The sequence below is a fragment of the Podarcis erhardii genome (assembly GCF_964252035.2).
Source record: "Podarcis erhardii genome assembly, chromosome: 3".
NCBI lineage: Eukaryota > Metazoa > Chordata > Lepidosauria > Squamata > Lacertidae > Podarcis > Podarcis erhardii.
Genome location: NC_138507.1, coordinates 14,922,397 through 14,945,322, shown reverse-complemented (window position 1 = coordinate 14,945,322; position 22,926 = coordinate 14,922,397). Strand labels below are relative to the sequence as shown.

Sequence of the window (22,926 nt, the reverse complement as noted above, 5' to 3'; positions counted from 1 at the left end):
CCGCCCCACGTGCGCGCTCCCGGCGCTGGGCGGGGGAAAAGAGCGGGAAAACCTGTGAGGAGGAGGAGGAGAAGAAGCAGCGCGCGATATAAAAACGGCGGCTGTCGAGGGAAAGGAGGCGCTTTTGGCGCGGCTGCGTCGTGTGAACGCGCTCAACCCCAAGCGACGAAGCAACCCCACGACCCAAAAAGCGTGTGGCTTCGTGGCCGTTAGAAATGTTCGTTTCCTTTAAAAAAAAATATATATTTTTTTGCGTTTGAATGATTTTCCGTTACAAACGAACAATATTATTATTATTATTATTATTATTATACCTCGCCCATGTGGCTGGGTTCCCCCAGCCACTCTGGGTGGCTCCCAACAGAACAAAATATTTAAAACACTATGTATTTTCTTTTTCTTTTGTATTTTCTTTTGTTGTAAATATGTATGTTTTCTAATTTGTACTTAATAAAAATATTTTTTTTTTAATAAAACACGATAAAACATCAAACAAACATCAAACAAACAAACATCAAATTAGGTATAATGGAGGAGAGGAGAGGAAGGGGATGATAATATCAGGAATAGCGTCCAGCGAGTCAAGAGCATGGGGCTGTCCTGAAACATGGTGGGTGAAATTTTCTTGTTACATTTTTGTAACATTCATTTGTTACATTTTTTGTTACATTCATTGTACATTTTGTTACATTCACACAATGCCCTTCGCTCGAATGCAAAAAGGTATAGCCACCCATAACTCCCACAAAAGTGGTTTGTAAAGGACTCCTGGATGGTTGAGTCCAGTCAAAGGTGACCATGGGGTTGTGGCGCTCATCTTGCTTTTTTTTTTTAAAAAAAATGATATTTATTAAAGTTTCAAGAATTACAAAAAGAAAAAATGAACATACCACGTTAAACAAAAACCAAGCAACACACTACAATATAGAAAAAATAAAAATAAAAAATAAAAAAGTAAAACCCATTAAAGAAAAACAAAATTAGAAGAAAGAAAAAGCATAAAATCTCCTTTCTATTCTTTCATTAGCTTGTTTCCTTGACCTACTCACACCTCCCTTTTTTGTATTCTAGGTCGATTGTCTATTTCAGCAAATCCTTTCCCTCTTTTAAATTTTTTGTCCTGTAAATTGTCTTAATATAATGTAACTTTACTTTTCCTCCTTTCACCAATTAACAGTCAGTTATTCCCAAATCCTTTATATCATTTCTGCTAAAATCATATACAGTAATATTATTCCAACATCCTTCTAACAAATATTAATTTTACAATGTTTCTGTAGATAGTCTTTAAATTTCCTTCAATCTTCCTCCACCGACTCTTCTCCCTGGTCTCGGATTCTGCCAGTCATTTCCTCATCTTGCTTTCAAGCCAAGGGAGCCAGCATTTGTCCACAGACAGCTATCCAGGTCATGTGGCCAGCATGACTAAACCGCTTCTAGCGCAACGGAACACTGTGATGGAAACCAGAGCGCACGGAAACACCGTTTACCTTCCCGCCAGAGCGGTACCTATTTATCTACTTGCACTGGCATGCTTTCAAACTGCAAGGTTGGCAGGAGCTGGGACAGAGCAACAGGAGCTCACTTTGTTACGGGGATTCGAACTGCCAACCTTTTGATCAGCAAGCCCAAGAGGCTCAGTGGCTTAGACTACGAAACAGTTGAGAAGAGTTGCATTTGGCTCTGCGTTTAATTTTTTCTTTTTTGATAATGCAAACTTTGAGGTTGTTCTGACCAGGACCAGATTCTCCAAACAGGATCTTGGCCTGCGATCCATGGATTTTGTAAGGCTCTTGCTTGTTTTGATGACAATACCGGCACCAGAGGGAAGAAAAGTTACTGAAATATGAGTGCTACTTTGTAGAACAACAAAAGCTTGTGAAGCCAATCTGGTGCTTCTGCTTGTGTGTTTGCAGCATGGCAATCTCACTGCCACCTGGTCCTCCCCCAGTGCCTCCCAGTAAAACCCCACTGCCTCCCACAGTGAAACAACTGACTGGAGGACTGGTTGAGCACTGGTGTGGCCCCACTGGCTATCTGGGTTTACTTCCAACTAAACGTGTAGGATGCGTATTGCAATTTAATTGACATAAATAACAACTGATAAAAGAAAACAAGGTCCTTTTATAAGCAGGATCAGGCTGCTAGTTCATTCACATGCATCGTTCTCCCCCCTACACTTAAGATTGCTGATACAGTCATACCTCGAGTTGAATGTGCTTCGGGTTGAGCGCATTCGAGTTGCGCTCTGCATCAATCCGGAAGTAATGGAGCGCTTTACTTCCGGCTTTCATCGCTCACGCATGCGCAGACGCTCAAAATGACTCATGCGCGGAAGCAGCGAAACGCCACCTGCACATGTGCAGACACGCCATCGCGTCTTGCGTTCCGTTCGGGATGCGAACGGGGCTCCAGAACTGATCCTGTTTGCATCCCGATGTACCACTGTACTGCCTAAACACAAGGGAAATCAAAACATGCTGTTGGCAGTGTATGTTTAAAAACACACAAAGCAGGATGGTGAGCTGATGGATTCATTTCGAGAATCATTTCTTTTTAGAACGAGTGGCCCTCTTAATTTATATTACAACCAGAGTCTCTTTCCCATAGTGCATGGGGCATATTAGCAGGTAGGTGGAGAAATGTGGAGGCATACAACATTGTGGATAATCGCTACCTTCTTGTGTTTTATCTTGTCTGTTAAGAATCAAAGCACATTAAGCCGAAACAGTCAAAAATATGCCCATACTCACACATAATTTACAGCTATTACACATCTTTACCAGAGGAGTACATGTTTTGAATTATAGAGTGAAAATGATAACCTAATTGAGGCTCGGAAAGCTAACAAAATAGTCATTGTTCGACATGAATTTAAACGGCTTGCTTAACTTGAGATAACCACTGTAATTTTGCCTTATTTTCTGATTAAGGTTAAAACATTGTTTTAAATGCAAAAATCATAGTAGGAGTCACCCTTTTTAATAGATGATAATTCTGTTAGATGAACTTCTAATTATGTGGTGGGATGATTGTGTAGCTAAAATTTAAATTCATAGATCCTGTTGTATTTGGCCTTGGATATATTTTGTCACATAAGATCTATGGGAACTCTGCATGCATAAAAGGACCTGAAAAGGGGGAGGGATTGTGAAGGGGCAAGGAATATTAGGAACTGAATTATTTCCTTATGACGTCCTACATGTAACAAGTAATAAAAGGATAATGATTTATCCTTTACATTTATCCTTTAACTTACAGAAGTGAAATTACCATATTTTAAATTTGGCTCTTATCTGTATTAAATTTGTATTCATCCCAAATAAGGTTGTTTAAATAAGACTATATTGTTATTTTACAATACTTCTTGCACATCCATATATGCATAATTTTAAAATTCAAATGGAAGGCAGCAGTATAACCAGACTGACTACCTCCTGCAGCATGAGGTATACCCACACTTAAGTGAAGGTACCATGGTAATACATGCATGGTTGTGATGGAGAATGGGGTTGTGGGGGAGAGAGTTAAGGACCAGAAAGAACATCTTACCTTTAATTCCTTTTGCCACTTAACACACAAAGTGTGCTGGGGCTGGGGCCATTTGACACATCACAGCTCTACTATATGAAAGGTACAGTACTTAGAAATTGTGTGTAATCCATGTGCACATACGCATGATGTATATGTATTTATACTGCATACAGCACAAGCAGTGTATATTCACCAGAAAGCCTGTTTGCAAATAAGCGCCACAGCAGCACATTGAAATGTGTTTGGAGATGGACCAGGAGCCAGTGTAGTTACTTAAGCACCAGTGAGATACAATCCTAGTAATTGGTTCCAGTTAGTGGTACAGTTGTTCCTTAATAAATTGATTGGTTTTTGACAACAACAACACCCCTGTTGATTACCAGTAATTAATTAACCTTTTAAAATTTGCATCCTGCCAGGGCAGCTCCTATACAGTGGTACCTCGGGTTATATACACTTCAGGTTACATCTGCTAACCCAGAAATAGTACCTCGGGATAAGAACTTTGCTTCAGGATGAGAACAGAAATCGCGCAGCGGTGGTGCGGCAGCAGCGGGAGGCCCCATTAGCTAAAGTGGTGCTTCATGATATGTACTGAAGTTCCCACCCTGGGCCAGCAGGGGGATACCGTAGATAGTTTTCACGCAGGTCCACATATGCAAATAAGGGATTGAAAGTGACGTTCAGTGATTGGATAGTTACAGAAAGTGGTTACTGTTGCGTTGTAGTGGAGCACTATATAAGCAGGCTGGCTGAACCGTTCAGTTCAGTTCTGTTCTGGCCTGTGAATAAACAAGAGCTGTTTGAAGAATCGCTGTGTCGTCTGATATGTTCACCCACAACTTAACACTTCAGGTTAAGAACAGTTTCAGGTTAAGAACGGACCTCTGGAATGAATTAAGTATGTAACCATGTCAAAATACATGGTTTTAGAATCACCATACAGTTCTCGTGTGACTGACTGCATGGAAATGCCTTCTGGGTTACAAAATTCCCAAATCACTACTTCCTAATGGGGATGTAGTCATTAAGCAGTTTGCAGTGTAATCCTAACCATGTCTACTGAGAAGTCCTATTGACATGAAGGAACATTACTCCTGGGTAAATGGGGTTAGGATTGCAGCCTTAGTTTGGAGAATTCCTTGCTGGAGCTATCTCAGGATGCAAGTAGATTGCAATATTGTAGATGGTAGCTGACAACATCACACTGTCCCCATAATGGAGAGGGGCAATAGCAGCTATTATCCAGGATGAAATATGGATGATGCCGATATGAGTTAGAAAAACATGGGGAGCTCTTAACTCTGTGCTGGAGATTGGTTAAGCATTACATGCTGTCTACAGTGCTGGATCTAATGACCTAGTTTTCTATATACGCAGAAGCAAGAGAGCTGACCTTTTATTCCCTTCTATGGCATTAAGGAATGAAGAAAGAGACAGTTCACTCTGGCACGCCACTGAGCTCTGGAAAGCAAGGCCTAAAACCTCTTAAAAGGGATGACCAGTGCTGAAAAATGCACTGGGTAGCTGCAGCAAAGCACCCCATGCAACTTCATTGAGCAAATGTCCCAGCTGCCCTCCATGCCTCCAGCATAGCATCACCCTGGTGCATTAGGGAAATTTAAAAGGTGACTTGATCATTCGGTGCAGTCACATGGTGAACTCCTGGGACATGGGGCAGGGCCTCATCCATTGTGGCACTCTTGACTGAAATTTGTTTCCTTTACAACTATGCTTTGTCTTAAAATGTAGGTGCCATTTGAAGAAGCACTTATTCACACAAGCTTTGGGAGGATGAATGTGATTTATGATCCAACAGTTATTGTAGCTGTGACATTTCATTATGAAAAACTTGCTGACTGATAAAATATTTTGGTATATTGTTTTACATATTTTAACCACTGAACTGATTATACTTTATTACATTCTTGGGTATTCTGCAGGCTGGGCAGCTTTTTCTAAGGGCTCCGGGATATTATAATTACTATATTTTCATTAAATACCCTCTTAACACTGGCTATGTTTCTCTCTTTCTTTTCTTTCTTAAAGCTTTCATGTTGGCATCTCAGAAAGGTCATTGTCCTAGCTTTAATAGAAAGAGAAAGACAGAATGAGAGATTTACTGCAAATGAAAGCCATTACCAAAGCTGTTATCAAATAAAAAGAACAATATAGTAATGTTGAGCTCTAAAATAAATATGAGAAGTTGCCTGCCTGAGACAAGCACCTGACATTTGTTTTGTGCAGCTATTGCTCTCTTTTCTCTGTGTTTTGCAACGCTAATGTAACTTGCTAGCATTGTGTGGTTGTGAAGGGGGGACCCAAATAGATGAAAGCATACTGCATACTTTTCCACAGCCCAAAAAGTGCTGTGAATTTGCATGAAATTCAACAGACTGTAATAACACTAAGACAGGAAGCGATGGAAAGATTTTGAGGACATATGTCTGCAACCAGGCATATTGTGACAAGTAGCAATCTGACAGTGATGCCTCTCCATACATTGGGCTAATCAGGGCTGGGTTCTGTAAAGGTATGCAGTTGAAAGGTTGATGCCCATTAATGTGCAATCTGGTGCAGACTGCATGAGTCTGCAGAGAAAAGGCGGAACCACTCAACACCTACTTTGCCTCTGTCTGCACCCAAAAGGAAAGTGATGCCCAACCTGGTGATTACAGAATGTAAGGAGTGAGCTGCAGCCCAAGATAGGAAAAGAGGTAATAAGGGAACACCAAGCTACTTTAAATGAATGCAGATCTCCAGAGCCTGATGAACTGCACCCAAGGGTACTAAAGGAGCTTGTGGGTGTAATTTCAGAGCCTTTGTCTATTATCTTTTAGAATTCTTGGGAGAACAGGTGAGGTCCCTACAGACTGGAGGCGGGCAAAAAAGGGGGGGAAAGGAAGAGCCAGGTAACTATTGACCAGTGAGCTTGACATCAATACCAGGGAGCATCCTAGAACAGATAATTCAACAGTCGGTCTGTGAGCATTTAGAAAACAATGCTGTGATTACTAAGACCCAGGATGGATTTCTCAAAGATAAGTCACGCCAGACCAATCTGATTTCTTTGAACGCGGCGGCCGCGGCAGTGCTTTGTTGGGATTCACAGAATGCTGCGCAAGATAGTAAATCTGCAGGCTTGAGTTTGCTAGTTGATGCAACAGGCTGATGCAATACTTTCTATGGAGGTGCTGGGTCAGAATGACTCAGCAGTAATGTGCTGACAGTTGATTGGCAGTCATCGGTTTAAAAGGGAAACCTGTCCAGCAGTAAAGGTGGTCAGAGGGTGGTGTAGAGGAGTGTTTCCCAACCTTGGGCTCCAGCTGGTTTTGAACTACAACTCCCATCATCCCTGACTAGCAAGACCAGTGGCAAGGGATGATGGGAATTGTAGTCCAAAAACAGCTGGAGGCCCAAGGTTGGGAAACACTGGTGTAGAGGAGTGTGGTCAGAGAGAAAGAGTCTTCCTATTTGCCTCATGGTGCAGCCAGGAACTCTGCCTGGCTGTATGAACTGCTTCTGTAGATATTTGTATATATATTTAGCTCACAATAAATAATGCTGCACTGAAGAACCTGGAACTCTGAGCATTTCTGCTAAAGTGCCATGAGGAATTCGCGACATACTTACCTCAGCTGGCAAATAGGCGTCTCTCGGGTCAGCGACTATGGATTGGAAGGGAGGCAGAATTGAGGGAAGTGGGTGGCGCTGTGGGTTAAACCACAGAGCCTAGGACTTGCCGATCAGAAGGTCAGTGGTTCGAATCCCCGTGACGGGGTAAGCCCCTGTTGCTCGGTCCCTGCTCCTGCCAACCTAGCAGTTCGAAAGCATGTCAAAGTGCAAGTAGATAAATAGGTACCGCTCCGGCGGGAAGGTAAACAGTGTGCGCTGCTCTGGTTGGCCAGAAGCAGCTTAGTCATGCTGGCCACATGACCCAGAAGCTGTGCGCCAGCTCCCTCGGCCAGTAAAGTGAGATGAGCACCACAACCCCAGAGTCGGCCACGACTGGACCTAATGGTCAGGGGTCCCTTTACCTTTACCTAGAATGCATACCTTAAGTGGAGATAACGCTAGCGATGGCATAGCTGCTGAAAGCTGTGCCATACTTTTCACATCTCCAGAAGTCGTAGGCAGATCTTCTATTCTTCGCCCGTCACAGATAGAAAATGTGCCATATGCAGGATTCTCAGACTCACAGAATCCTAAGTCCAGATAAAAGGAAGATTCCTGAAACACCTGTTATAGGAGGTGACTGCACAGATATCCCAGAGGATTTTGTCTTGTCTTCATCCAGTGCTGTGAAAAGAGTGATGAGCAGATTATAGCTGAAGATCAAGCCGTGGCTGAAGCAGAAACTCCAGCTGAACTGTCAGTGGATTTGATGGAGGTGATGGGCCCAGTGGCCATGATCTTCGTTTTTTTGATGGACTCCCCTGCATGAGTGCCTGAGGGCCCCGCTCCTGCCACTCACCACCTGGCCCTGCTGCTGCTGTTGCTGGCCAGGAGGACTCGGAGCGGCGCAGTGTTCTTTTTAAAATGTTTTAAAATTCTCCTTTTTCCCTTTTGAATTTTTTGTACGGGGTGTGTGTGAGGGTGGGATGAATGTTTGGTTGGGTTTGGGAATTTGCTTTGATTTTGATGTGTTTGTAATTTTTACAGTTTTTTGTTTGTATTGTTTTATTGTGTGGTTTTTTTAAAAAAAGGTTTTATTTTGTTCTTAAGGGGAGGGGTCAGGGCTGCCAGGGAATGGGTCCCAACAGAATGGCTGGGGCAGGTTCCACAGGTGGGGATGCAGTGGGACAACCAATCTCAGTGATCACAGGTAGGAGGAGGAGTTATGCTAAGACCAGACCATGTCATTACCGAGGAGGCAGGTTTAGTCGTTGTTTGAGGACTATCCCTGCCTCCGGGTCTGGTCCTGACCAGATGGATACTAGAATCAGGATGCTTTATCTGAGATTCCTACATTGCTGGGGGTTGGACTAGATGACCCTTGGGGTCCCTTTCAACTCTATGATTCTATAAGTCAGTTGCAAATTGAAATGATTGCAGTGTAGTGATGTCTGAGTATGTTCCATGGCAGTAAAGTCCTATGAAAGTGGAACTGAACTATAGCCAATGGTCCTAGTTCAAATCAAGCTCCAAGCATGGATTGATGGAACAGAAGCAAATGATTATGGAATATTTGATATGCCCACAGAGGCAGGCATTTCCAGGTGGGGCTAGAGAAGATTCCTGTCTCAAACTGAAGAACTGCTGCCAGTTAGTATAAAAAACACTGAACTAGGTAGGCCTACAGTCTCAGTAGAAAGCAATTTTCTTTGTTCCCATGGAGGAAGAAAGGCTCTGTCATTGCCACTAGCATGAGTTCCTGCAAGCAGAACATCCTCTATAGGCTGATGCTACCAGTAGAACTCAACGTGTTCTGGTTAGCAAATCTATCCTCATAGTTCAATTGAATTAATATCAGCCACTACTATAGAAAATTAGAGAATCAGTTATCGCTCAGGTCAGTAGCCAGGGGTGGGTGGGGTTGGGCGGTCCACACTGGGCAGCATGAGTATCTGTAGGGTGGCACGGTGGCTGTCTTGTGTTGGGCAGCAGGGGAGCTTGAGAGATCGTGGCGGTCGCTGGGCATTTGGGGTGCTGCGGGGGGGCACTTCCTGTCCTTGAAATTGGTGAGGACAGGAAGCTCTACAACTTTGATTTTCAAAAAAAAAAAAAAAAAAAAAAAAAAAGCTGCACAACTATGACTTCATAAAAAAAGACTCAATAACTTTGGTCTTTCCAGGTGCCGGCAAGGATTGCTATGCTGCTGGCTCAGGTATCCTGTCCCCTTCTCATATATTTCTGACATTAAAAAGTCGTTATTGGTAACTGGTTTGGGAGCACATTAGAACATTTTAGTCACTGCTATGGTTTTAATTTATTTTTACTTTTTTAAAATAATAATTTTATTGATTTTAACATATAAATTATAATACGTACCACAAAACTTCACCACTTATACAATCTTTTTTTGGACTTCCATCAGCACCTCTGATGATCCACTGTTTTTATCACTTCTTATGCATTTCTTAAGTTCATATTGCCTTTAATTATCCTAACTAACCATCCTCCCCTTTATCCATTTTTGCAATAGTTCCAATAATTCACCTCACAAAAGTTCATGCAAACCTACAAACGTAATCTGATCATCACAATTACTTTTAAAATAGTCTGTAAATTTACACCAGTCTTCTGTGAATTTCAGGTCCTGCAGATTTCAAATCCTTCCTGTTAATTTTTCTAGTTCTGCATAGTCCATTAATTTCATCCTCCATTCTTCTTTCATCGGTAATTCTTCTTGCTTCCATTTTTGTGCCAATAACATTCTTGCTGCCGTCGTTGCATATAAAAACAGCTTACAATCTTTTCTACTTATATCACTTCCTACAATGCCCAGTAAAAATGCTTCTGGTTTCTTTATAAATGTGTATTTCAACATTTTTTCCATCTCATTATATATTATTTCCCAGAAGCTTTTCACCTTCTTACATCCCCACCACATGTGATAAAATGCTCTTTCTTTTTCTTTACATTTCCAACATTTATTACTAACTTTAATTTATTTTAAACTAGACAGCCTCATTTTAAAAAAATAAAAATAAAAAGCAAATAAAGGGACGTTTGCAGAATTAACCAGTGGCTTGTAGCACCTTAAAAACTAACAACACAATCCTAAACTTGTCTGCTGTTCAGAAGTAAGGCTCAACAAGGTAAACGGAACTTACTTCCAGTTAAGGGGTATAGGATTGCAGCCAAAGGGTGATATGTACAGTAACTATGTTTTACTTGGAGTAAACTCACTGAAATCAATGGACGTAACTTAGACATGTTCATTATTTTCAGTGGGTTGATTCTGAACGAAGCATAGTTGAATACCACACTACCAAATTTATTACAGCAGGAGCTCTTTGGGATGCAAAGCCACTTGTCAGCCCACAAAGGCTTATGCCAAAATCAGTTTTTAAGATGCCACAAGACCCTTGTTTTTATTGCTGCAAGAGACTTATGTGACTACACCTCTGGAAATTTTTACAGAATTAGTGTCAATCATCTGTGGCTGTCATTTCTCCAGTCATTTGGTGTCTGCTGAAGAGCCTTTTAGTAGATGTGTTGTGAAGTCATATGGGGTTATATAGGCTGTCCTCAGGGTATGGCTTTCCTGGAACAAAAAACTTAAGAAACAAGAGATTTCCACACAGCTACCAGTGAACCCTTGTCAAAGGAGTGTTAGAATGCATGCAAAATCTATTCTTATGAATACATATGTGGAGGCATGAATCCTGAGCATGTTAGAAAAGTATTTCTGGGGAATAATAAAATCATCTGGGAAATGAATCCTGGGATGCTGAACTCTTTATCTCTCTGCTTTACAGGTTTCTCAATCTCCAGCTGGAGTTGAGTCCAAATCTTCAAGAGACACAGAAATCAAAACTTTGTTTTGTTACTATTTGAATTACAAGGTCCAACCATGCATATTCTGCATTGTGGAAATAAGGAACACGGGAAAGCATAGATCCCTGCTGCAGAACAGCAGGCACAGTGCTGAGAAGAGCTGGCTTAGCAGGAACTTTTTGTTCTCTGATAATCGGATATTGGCAGCAGCAATAATATATGTGCAATACTGAAAAAGAAAACAGATTAACCCTGCAATATTCTTCTGGGTTGCCCCCCCGGGGCCATGGAAAGCATTGGAGTACTCCAATCTTGGAGAGGGATACCATACTCACTTTCTGATTCCCTCTTTCCACCACCAATTATTAATTTAGCATTAGAAACCTCACAGCATTTAAAAGATGTACATGTTTTGCTGAATTACATCCTCAATAGTTGGAATTTACCACCGGGCCTTTTCTGTCTCATGTGTCTGCTGGGTCAGCCAAATGCAAGGTGCTTCAGTATTGGAAGAAGGCATCGTCATTGCCTTCCATACAGCTGTGGATTAACAATTTGCACTCCCTGCCCTTATTTGAACTGGCCATTTATTGACAAGTACACAATGAGGAGAAATATGAGAACATATGGTTAGCTTGAGACATGCATCATACTGAGCGATACAGTATATTTGTATGGTTGAAACACTATAACTCATGTCAACCTCATTCCTATTTTGACTTCTCATTTTTATTTGTATGTTACTATAATTGCATTGTTGAAAAACTCAAATAAAAAAGTCTTTAAAGAACTAGGCCAGTTCAATACTGGTGTACACTGACGGTCGGTGGCTGTCCAGGGTTTTAGCCTTTCCCATCTTGGCCCTACCTGGAGATGCCAGGGATGGAACCCAAGGCCTTCTGCATGCCAAGTACTGTATTTTTTGCTCTATAAGACTCACTTTTTCCCTCCTAAAAAGTAAGGGGAAATGTTTGTGCGTCTTATGGAGCGAATGCAGGCTGCGCAGCTATCCCAGAAGCCAGAACAGCAAGAGGGATTGCTGCTTTCACTGCGCACCGATCCTTCTTGCTGTTCTGGCTTCCGAGATTCAGAATATTTTTTTCTTGTTTTCCTCCTCCAAAAACTAGGTGCGTCTTATGGTCTGGTGCGTCTTATAGAGCGAAAAATATGGTAGATGCCCCAAATAACAGGGGAAGAGCCCACTGCTCCTTGGTACAGCACATCCTTTGCATGGAGGAGGTCCCAGGTTCAGTCCTGTGCAATAAATCCTCTGCTTGAAACGCTGAAAAGTTGCTGTTGCCAGCCAATGTAGCCAACACTGAACTAGATGGACCAATGATCTGGCTCCATATAGGGCAGCACCTTATAATCTTACGGTCCACTCTGCAGGTCACTGGGACTTGTGGGCCTGTCTCCCTACGTGTCCTCAATCTGCAATTCCCAGTGTAATCCCAGGCAAGCAGGAAATGACCAAAGAGGCAGAAGTCACAGCAATGGGCGAAAAAGAAAACTCGACTGACCCCAGCCAGCAACGTTGGGCAGGTAAGCAGTTGATAGGTTGGGCAGCACCGGAAAACGAATCCCTGGATCCTTGTGGCTTCGCTGCCTTGGGCTGCAACCGAGAAATGAATGGTTGGAGATCCTGAAGCTGTAAGGAATGCACTTCTGAGCACGTGCAGAGAGCTTTCTTTGGGTTACACTGGACAACTGCCAGCCACTTCCTCCACTCTGGATTTAGGAGGCCCATTGAGCTTGTGCTTCCTACCAGACTTTAGCCCTGGTGGCATCTCCTTGCAATAATAATAATAATAATAATAATAATAATAATAATAAATTTTATTTATACCCTGTCCTCCCCGGCCAGAGCCGGGCTTAGGGCGGCTAACACCAATAAAATTACAGTAAAAACATAATAGGAAAAAAACAATTTAAAATACAGGTTAAAATGCAATTTAAAATGTAGCCTCATTTTAAAAGTAGCTCATAGATCAAAACCGTAAGGGGAGGGAAGACATAAGGGTCAGACTGACTCCAAACCAAAGGCCAGGCAGAACAGCGCTGCCTTGCAGGCCCTGCAGAAAGATGTCAAGTCCCACAGGGCCCTAGTCTCTTGTGACAGAGCATTCCACCAAGTCGGGGCCAGTACTGAAAAGGCCTTGGCTCTAGTTGGGACCAATCTAACCACCTTGCAACCTGGGACCTCCAAAATGTTGCCGTTTGTGGACCTTAAGGTCCTCCACGGGGCATACCATATACAGTGGTCCCTTGGTTCTCAAATGCTTTGGTACTCAAACAACTTGGAACCCAAACACTGCTAACCGGGAAGTGTTATGGTTTGCGAACTTTTTTTGGAAGTCAAACGTGCTCTGTTTTGAGTGTTATGCTTCCAGTTTGAGTGCCACACTTCCTTTTTGAGTGTTACGCTGAGGCCTGTCTGTTTTTGCTATTTATTTTGCGTTTTTCCTTCTGTGGCTCTTTTGTTTTTTGTTTTTGTGACTGTGTGGAATTCAGTTCAGCTACTGATTGGAAAAAGAGGTCTGGTGTTTGCTTGCTGGACTTCCATTCCATTCCCCCAAGGAGCTGGACTAGTTTCAGGGTTGTGAAGCTGCTTCTGAAGAGCAGAAACCCAATCAGTCTGAAGCTGACAGAACAATCTTCCATGGGAGCAAAGCCCATAGAATCAGAGCCAGGACTTGCCTTCCCCTGTGGAACCAAATGCCTCTCACAACACCTCATCAGTCCAGCAGTTCAGGGAGCATGCTAGGTGGGAAAGTAGGAGGCCATCTTTGCACTAGAAGATTGTCCCTTCGCAACTTCTCTATGGTGCCCAGTTGGGCCCTGTGGCATTTGCCCGTTTGTTTAGAAAATGTTTGAACAGGGGGGGGGGGGGAGAGATAGGGTTAAAAATATAGACCAATAGGAAAGCCGGAGGCGGAGCCTACCTATGTATAAAAGGGCTTAGCCTGAGGTTTGAGTTAGTTGTTGAGAGTTGTTGGTGGGTAGTTGGTTGGTTTTAGTGGGTTGGTTGGTTGGGAAAGGCAGTTGGAGAAGCAGTTGGCAGGCAGTTGGAAATAGAGAGACAGTTAGGGCAGTGGGTTCTTGAGTGAGGGGAGGTAGAAGAGATAGAGAGAGGAAAATAAGACTAAGAAAGTAAAGAGCAACAACATTGGGAATGCCGTAAAAGTTTGTGTCTGAAATAAAATACACTCTTCTTTATTAATTGAGAACCTGACTGAGGCTGAAGTGATTTTACTGGGGAAGACCTGGTTGGTGGCAGCGGATTAGTGGTGTAAGGGTCAATAGTCCATGAGACGACCGGGGGCTCCATACGAACGCCACAGGCCCCTTCTCCAATTTTGCACCCCTAGAACATTCCATATTTCTAAGATCAGCCCTTCAAGTCCCAAAATGTGTCCTTAGTGGAGGCTACAGTGTAGGTGACCATACTCAACTACTGGCTCAGATTATCCTTATTTTCCCTTGGCCTTGCCCCACTAACTATGAATGGTGATTTTCAATCCACGTGGAAACAGGCTGTGGCAACTAAAATCTCAACCCTGGGCTTCTCTCTAGGTTTTTTACTCGGCATGGGATACGATCAGGCCAAAGCTCTCATAAAACAACGTGTTGCAGACCCTGAGCACCCAGTTGCTTGAGAGCCTACTGCCACCATTGCGGTTTTTTTTTGTGGTGGCAGGGAGTTAATTCATGCTAATCTTTAGCAGTGCTGCTGCAGACAGGTGGCTCTTGTGACTGCTGAGTGCTATGTGGAGAAGTCAGCAGATCAGATTGGACATTCATTTGCAGTAGTGGGCTTTCAAGTATTTGCTGTCAAGTGCCAAACCCCAATGATTCTGTAATGACGTGTGTGCGTGTGTGGGGTGTGTGTGTGTGTGGCATTGGTGAGAGTCAGTAGCAATCACATGGCTTCAACACGGCCAGTTGCCAGATGTGCATCTAAAAAACCATCCCTCAATCATGTTAGCCCCCCTCTTTCATTAGTGAAAAAGGTTAAATCAACAAGCAGGGATGTTGGAGAATTCCAACAGAAATGGGACTAAAAATTGCCAATTATTTGCCTCCCATGTCCGGAAAAGAAATCAATCCAGCAAATACAATTGGCATTGGCTGTTGCTTTCAGTATTCAAACACTACATAATGAACCCCACCCTCAGTTTTAATTGTGTTTCCTTTTAAATGAAACAAAAGATGTAGAATACGGTAATAATCACATAATTAATTCTGTAAAATTCCTCCATAGGAGACCATGAGACGACTCACGTTTTTGTCCGAGGCCAAACTGCAGAAGAACAGGAACAAAATCAAGGCACGCAACAACCATGAGTCAGAAAGGAAATCAATGCCTTTGTATATCCCTCAATAGGTAAGCAGCAGGTCTGTCTGGAGAATATGTCAGTGAGAAGCAAGCAGGGCAAATAGGAGGAAGGACGTGTAGGTGGGGAACAAGTTATTCTCTTGCTTGCTTGCTTATAAGCAGGCAGGCAGGCAGGCAGGCGTGAAGAGGAAGAAAATAGAAGCATATGGGAAACAAATGGCTTGAAAAATGCTGGCATCAGGCAGTCTGTGTAGCTGCTGATCTGAAAGTCAAATGTTTAAGAGAGAATATGTAGCAGAATGTAAGGTTATGTAGGTATGAAGGGCCAGGAAGAATGTTTACTCTGAGGGCTCCTTGCACATTTCAGGAAGTGCAGGAAAGCTAACCCCACCTTGTTTCACTAAAACAGGAAAGAAGCTGATTAGTTCTAGTAAACACTAAAGAGAGACTCCCGCTACAAGGGAAGGAATGCCCCTGGAAAGACCAGAATTATGCTCATGGAATGATTTGAGGGATGGGGCAGGGGGAATACTTGACAGGAGCAAATAAATGCTTCATGTGTGCCACAGCTGTCACACCACCTTCCAGCAATGCTAATAAGACCTCGGTTCCTGAAATCTCAAAGCGTCATTAGATGAGTGAATCAAGTTGTGATTAAGTATACATGGGTGGAATGCAATGCCGTGCTAAGGCAATTTTCTGCAGGTAGAACAATCTTCCCACTCCCTGCATGCTGTTCCAGCGGTTCTCCTGACCTTCCTGAGCAGATTTGGGGCACATGTGGGTGCATTCACATGCACACGTGTGCACACACACGTGTAGATATTTGTGGAACAATTTTCAGAAGCTAATAGATCCAAATGCACTTCTTCTGTGACACTGGCCTCTGCTTCCTTGAAAAACAAAATACTTCTAGCAAGAGCTGGGTTGCACCTCATAGTGGTTAACACATTTGAATAGGGTAGAAAGGGTGAAATGGCTGCTGAGCAACACCGATGACTTTGTTACTTATAATGTAGCCCTCTCTGCACTGGCAGCTAAGAAGATCAGGAGGAAGGAACTAGACAAAATAGCGGTCAACTGCAAAAGGGATTCGGATATTTAATTTGGCACATCTTACCTGAGAATCTTCTGCTGTTCTGTTCTATTTAATGCAACAAATAATTCTAGTAGCTGTGACCATGGTTTTATTGTATGTTTGTGCCCGATTTTTATGGTTATTGTTGTTTTTTCCTTTCCCCCCTTTTTCTTTTTGTTCTCCTTCTGAATGATGCCATGGCCTATGGCTAGTGCAATGAAAAGTTTAATTGGAAACCTCATAGTGGTTGGCAAGAATATGTTTGCTATGAGTCTCACAAACCTGATCAGGATAACTTTCAACTAAATCCTGGGGAGGAGGTAGACAACGTTACAGACAACAGGGGAACATCTGGTACTGGGGATAATAGCTTTGTCAATGCACAGGAAACTGAAGTGGTGCTACAGAAACCTGCTAAAGGGCAGGAGACTACAAGAAGGAAGCTGCTGGAGAGAATGGCTCATAGTTTCAGTTGTACTAATACACAGTGTATAGGAAACAAGACAAATTTGAGCTCTTAATACTGAGTGGCAAATATGATCTAATAGGCATTATTGAAACCTGGTGGGATGAGACGCATGACTGGAATGTAGAAATCGAAGGGTATAGCCTATTCAAAAAGGACTCAAACCAATGGCTTCAAGTTACAAGAAAGGAGATTCTGACTTAAGACCAGGAAAACTTTCTGGCCATAAGGGCTGTTCAACTGTAGAATGAAGTCCATTGGAAGGTGGTGGACTCTCCTTCCTTGGAGGTTTTTAAGCAGAAGTTGGATGGTCATCTGTCATGGATGCTTTAGCTGAGATTCCTGCATTGCAGGGGGTTGGACTAAGATGATCCTTGGGGTCTGTTACGTACTGAGTTGAATAGGATCCAAAATGAAGCAGTCTGATTGGTTCTAGAACAATAGGATTCAGAATGCAGCAGTCTGATTGGTCCTAGAACAATGCAGCAGTATGATTGGTCCGCAGGAGCCACCCAATCCAGCTCCAGGTAGAAGTGAATCCACAACCTGATTGGCCTACAGGAGAATCCCGGAATTAGTCAATCACGTGCAGCCCATTGTGTAATGTATATAAAGCAGATATTGTGGGGGAACTTCCATTCCTCCTCACCACTATGAGCTGAATAAAGACCATGAAATCCACTCTTGACTCCGAGTATATTTCAGGGTCCCTTCTAAATCTACAATTACACGATTCTTAGTTCTTTGTGGGGCAGTTCAAAGCACAAATGAACATCTTGTTCTACAAACCTGAACAAATACATGTCCAGGTTGTCAGTCTGGGTTTGGTATTCTTTATCCAAAGAGAAACATCTGCTAAAGAGCAACCTAATTCTTACTGAGATAGCCAACTTGTGGCTGAGATGTGTGGGCTCACAACTGAATGATCCTCAGGGCCCCCAAAAATGTGAAATTCCTGCCAGAGTTCCAATGAATTTTTTTTTTTGTATGTGATGAGGAGCATGTGAGCACCCCTCTGCAGTTTGAAGTGGTCTTGCCCAGATACAAGTTTTCCACCTAAGCGGCTAAGTGAGAACTAGAACAGAGTACTGAACTTCAGAGGCAAAGCATTTTGGTATTTTAATAGAAAATTAGAAAGGAAAATGATTGTTCTATTATATTACAACCCCCCAAGGCACAATTGAGGAGCAAAGTGTTAAACCGTGAATGAAATTAAGCTGGCAATAAGAAAGGGCAGGGTGTTAATAATAGAAGTTTTATCACAGCTTACAATACAATAGCCGCATGTTAATTTTCAAATGTCATTTTACAGATCACAATTGCCTTATTCGGGGCTTTCTGTCCCAGCTGATTTTTTATTTTATTTTTAAAGATAGAATAAGATTTTAAGAATGTACAAGTTGCTTTGCTGGATCAAAGGAAGAAGCCCATCAAAACCAGCACTCTTTCTTTCAACAATTTTGGACTGTGTGATAACTGACCGGCACACTCTGTACCACCTGCCATCTTCCTCTTCCTCAGTCCTAATGCTGCCCCTTCTAGGGCACAGCAGGCACTAGGTTGGGAACAAAACTAGAATTTGTTGGTTCCACCAGCAATTTGCTCTGGGTCCACCTACTGTTGGGCTCACTGCTTTTTGCCCTACCAGTCACACTGGGTATAACCACCAACGCTTGCCCATTTGGCCTTTTTATGTAAAAAAATATAACCTCCCCTCCAAACACTCACACAAATACAACCTGTATTTTCAAACAAGACAATTCCACAGTGTAATTTGAGTATTTTGTTGCAATTCTACGTACAGCTATAAGCAGAGTGTTTCCGCTGACTTCTGTAGGAACTACATGTTGAAAAACTGTGCTGGTGTTTGTCGCGCCTGAAATCTGAGTAATTTGGCAACACAGCCAGTTTCTAAAGGTCCAGTTACAGATAGGTAGCCGTGTTGGTCTGCCATGGTCAAAACAAAATAAAAAAATTCCTTCCAGTAGCACCTTAAAGACCAACTGAGTTAGTTCTAGGTATGAGCTTTCGTGTGCATGCACACTTCTTCAGATACACTGAAACAGAAGTCACCGGACCTTTCTATATAGTGAGAAGGTGGGGAGGGGTATTACTCAGAAGGGTGGTGGGAATGGGTGATTGGCAGATAGCTGCGATGAGCCTGTTGACGACTCTTAACGACTGCAATAGGTCTAACAGGAAAAAGCAAGGGGTGAGAAGGTGAAAAATGGCTTTGTCATGTATAATGAGATAAGAATCCAATGTCTTTGTTCAAACCAGGTCTCTCCATAGTTTTAAGTTTGGTGATAAGTTGCAATTCAGCAGCTTCTCTTTCCAGTCTATTTCTGAAATTCCTTTGTAATAGAATTTCTCTTTCCAGTCTATTTCTGAAATTCCTTTGTAATAGAATTTCAGAAATAGACTGGAAAGAATTTTCAGAAATAGACTGGAAAGAGAAGCTGCTGAATTGCAACTTATCACCAAACTTAAAACTATGGAGAGACCTGGTTTGAACAAAGACATTGGATTCTTATCTCATTATACATGACAAAGCCATTTTTCACCTTCTCACCCCTTGCTTTTTCCTGTTAGACCTATTGCAGTCGTTAAGAGTCGTCAACAGGCTCTCTCCCTCATGCATCAATGTCTCTTTTCTCTCCCTCTCCCTGACACATGCACAGTTTGAGGGGAGTGTTTACTGGCAGACAAACAGTAAAATTTAAGTTCTGTAAGCTGGGTTCTAGACAGCTATCTTGGGTGTTTCTGTGGTATTTCAGTAGCGATCTAAAAAGAAAAAAAAATGGAGTTAAAATGATATGCAGTGAAAGGCTTGCAAGGGTGAGGTAGGATGCGGGGAGATGCTATTAAAGACAGGAGAAGCAGATGTGGGGAGATGCTATTAAAGGCAGGAGAAGCTGGTGTCTTCATCTGCTCCAGCTGCAACAAAACATGTCTCTCCCATATTGGTCTCTACAAGCCACAGCAGGTGTTGTAGCCTTCCAACAGTTTGACTTCACCCCCAAAGGAGCACTCTTCCATTGTCTTCCAAGACAGACAGGTGCCAGCCAACCAGTTAATGCAACAGAAAGCTCTGGATATTTTCATTTTATTCACAGGTAAAGTTGTATCACCAGGAAGCGCCTCAAATCAGCCAAACTAAAACATAATACTCACGATATTCTGCATTTTCAGTGTAAATTGTCAAATAAATTGAAAGAGATTAACTTGGAGTTTAAAAATTAGTTTACTGATTAAGTAATCAGTAAACTAATTTTTAAATTAATCTTTGCAAGTCAAACTGAAATGATTTTCTTACAGATTTCTTACAGTTAGTTTTCTCTTCACATCATTAATGCTTTGCATGTACGGTACTTTCGGGATTTTAATTTGATATAACTAGCTAGTTCCTGGCTTGCTGAATTCAATGTTTTGAGGAACAATTTGAATGACAGTCTATTTTTTAGAAAAGTGGCAGATTCAAAACATGTTTGTTCAAATGTAGTCAGTTCTGCTGAGCTCCAACTAGATCTATTTTAAATTTTTATCACATTCAATTGTTCTGTTGTGCACGATCCTTTCCCTCACCCCTTTCCCCCTACTAAAGTTAACATAAATGATCATATGATTTGGCCTTAGGTAAAGGTAAAGGGACCCCTGACCATTAGGTCCAGTCGTGGCCGACTCTGGGGTTGCAGCGCTCATCTCGCTTTATTGGCCGAGGGAGCCAGCGTACAGCTTCCGGGTCATGTGGCCAGCATGACTAAGCCGCTTTTGGGGAACCAGAGCAGCGCACAGAAACGCTGTTTACCTTCCCGCCGGAGCAGTACCTATTTATCTACTTGCACTTTGATGTGCTTTCGAACTGCTAGGTTGGCAGGAGCTGGAACTGAACAACAGGAGCTCACCCCGTTGTGGGGATTCGAACCGCCGACCTTCTGATCGGCAAGTCCTAGGCTCAGTGGTTTAACCCACAGCACCACCCGTGTCCCTAATTTAGCCTTAAAGTAGTTCATTTTTCATCAACCCTAGGCATGCCAGCATCAGCAGAGTGCTCGCAGATTTAGACCAGGGATGGCTGTGTGTGTGTGTACCTGTGGCTCTTTGGATGCTAGGCTTCAGTGTCCACCATCCCTGGCAATGGTGGCCAGAGCTGATGGGAGTTGAGTCTAAAAATATCTGAGGGGGAGCAAAGTCTCCCCATCCTTGCCGCAGCCCTTGCCATATCCAAAGAGCAGCTATCATCACGTGAATTTGGATTCAAAAGAGGGAGGTATCTGCAATGTCATAATGGATGTTGTGGAACTGGGAAGCAGCTGATGTAATGTCAGGAGGGGCAAAGGGGTATTCATACCCCTAAACATTTTGTGAATCTAAGTTTGGTCTCATTGAGGGGGCAGTATTTCAATATGAGTAGGAAAATGAGAGTACCCCTAAACATTTCTTTTAGAGGAAAAAAGCACTGTGTAACGTTATGATTGGTGCTACGATTGGCCGTCATGATCAGAGTTTCCTGGATGCCACATTACGACTGGTGAAGATGCTGTGCTTTCTGCACTGCGCGGGACCTTAAGTTTATTGCTCTAAGTTTGGGTTCGGTGGGGCCACTGGCTTCTCGGTTTGTGCCAGATCAAGCTGTGCAGTGCAGAAAGAGCAGAGACTTCCATCTAATTCCATTTCAAGACAAATTTCAATAGGGTCTTTAATGTGCACGAGAGAAATAACGAGAAGGTTTCCTATTATATTGCTTACAAAGAGTGATTAGGGTGTAATCAAAGAGGGCAAAAGGTGCCTGAAAGTGAACCGTATTAATGAGAGACAACTGCAGAACAGAGGGGATGGAAACACGAACTTAAAAAACAATTGCAGAGCACACGCAATGGAAACATTAACCTTCTGTTTCCTAGAGAAAGTCTTTATAAGCCTAAAGTCTCCAGTGATGCCATCAGTTAATGTGGATGGCAGTTTCTGCAATATTCATTAGTGCCATCAATGTTATACTGTATGTGCTTCATGGGTGTGATGGGTGTTATTAAAGAGATGTATGTCACACCTTTCCAAAACCTTTTTGTCTTTTTTTGTCATGGAGTATTGCACTGCTCTGTTTATAAGCAGCACCACGGATGGATTTTTCTCTACATTATTGGTTCCTTGCAGAAATTCATTTGAATGTGCTGTAAATCTGTGCTCAACTGTTCCAGCACAAAACACATCCTGGGAGAGCAGACCAGGTAAGGACCAGAATATTGAAAAACAAGCCACTCCTGTTCCCTGTTTTTCTGTGGGTCTACTCTCAGGGAGAAAGTAAGGCAGGGCTTTGCCTATTTTCATCTGAGAAATTAAAATTTTGACTTCAGTAATGGAGACAAGGGGCCACTCAACCAGGGTCAAAGAAGGGGCAAGATCTTAGCTGTCTGATGGAATATAATCGTCGTAGAAGATTGCCTTAAAATGCTCTACCCATAGCATAGATGGAATCAATGTCAGTCAATGATCTTGAGTCTGTGGGGGGTCTGCAATAACCTCCCAAAATTTCTTATGATCATTGGTAAGGATGGCTGAAAGCAGCGAATCCCAGCAAGCCTGGTTGTATCTTATATGGCTAAGCTGGATAGATTCCCTAAGTTGCCTGGTTCTAACGAAATATGTATCAGGCAATCGGGAGCTGCCTGTCTCTCTAGACTCTCTGTAGATTCTCATAACCTCTACTTTAATGCCTTTGATTTCATTATCAGTCCACTCGCCAAACCCTGGTTTCTTTTTTCTTGTTTTTAATACATTTTTATTAATTTTAACATACAAATTATAAAACGTACTACACAAATTATTACAAATACACTTTTTTTGGACTTCCATCAGCACCTCTGATGATCTTCCGTCTTAACCTCTTTTTATGCATTACTTAATTTTATATTGTCTTTCCCTCTCTTAACTTATCATCTCCCCTTTTCCATTTTTACAATATTTCCAACAATACACCTCTCAGAACTTCTTGCAAACCTACAAACGTCGTCTGATCATCACAAATACTTCTCATATAGTTCGTAAATTTACTCCGGTCTTCAGTAAATT

The 22,926-nt window shown here is 42.4% G+C and overlaps 2 long non-coding RNA genes across 4 annotated transcripts in view; both read left to right on the top strand.

Annotated features, from left to right (window-relative positions):
• LOC309339371 overlaps positions 1-22,926 on the top strand; it is a 44,569-nt gene that overhangs the window by 2,226 nt on the left and 19,417 nt on the right. For 2 of the 3 annotated variants that reach the window (XR_014155251.1, XR_014155252.1), the window contains exons 2-3: positions 12,367-14,266; positions 15,239-15,361. This is a non-coding gene — a long non-coding RNA (uncharacterized lncRNA). Of the gene's footprint in view, positions 1-78; positions 218-12,366; positions 14,267-15,238; positions 15,362-22,926 lie in introns of those variants that run through there. The other variant, XR_014155253.1, reaches the window with a different exon arrangement.
• LOC309339483 lies at positions 3,261-7,220 on the top strand. The gene is made up of 3 exons (XR_014155400.1): positions 3,261-3,449; positions 5,584-6,812; positions 6,956-7,220. It is a non-coding gene; the product is annotated as an uncharacterized lncRNA (long non-coding RNA).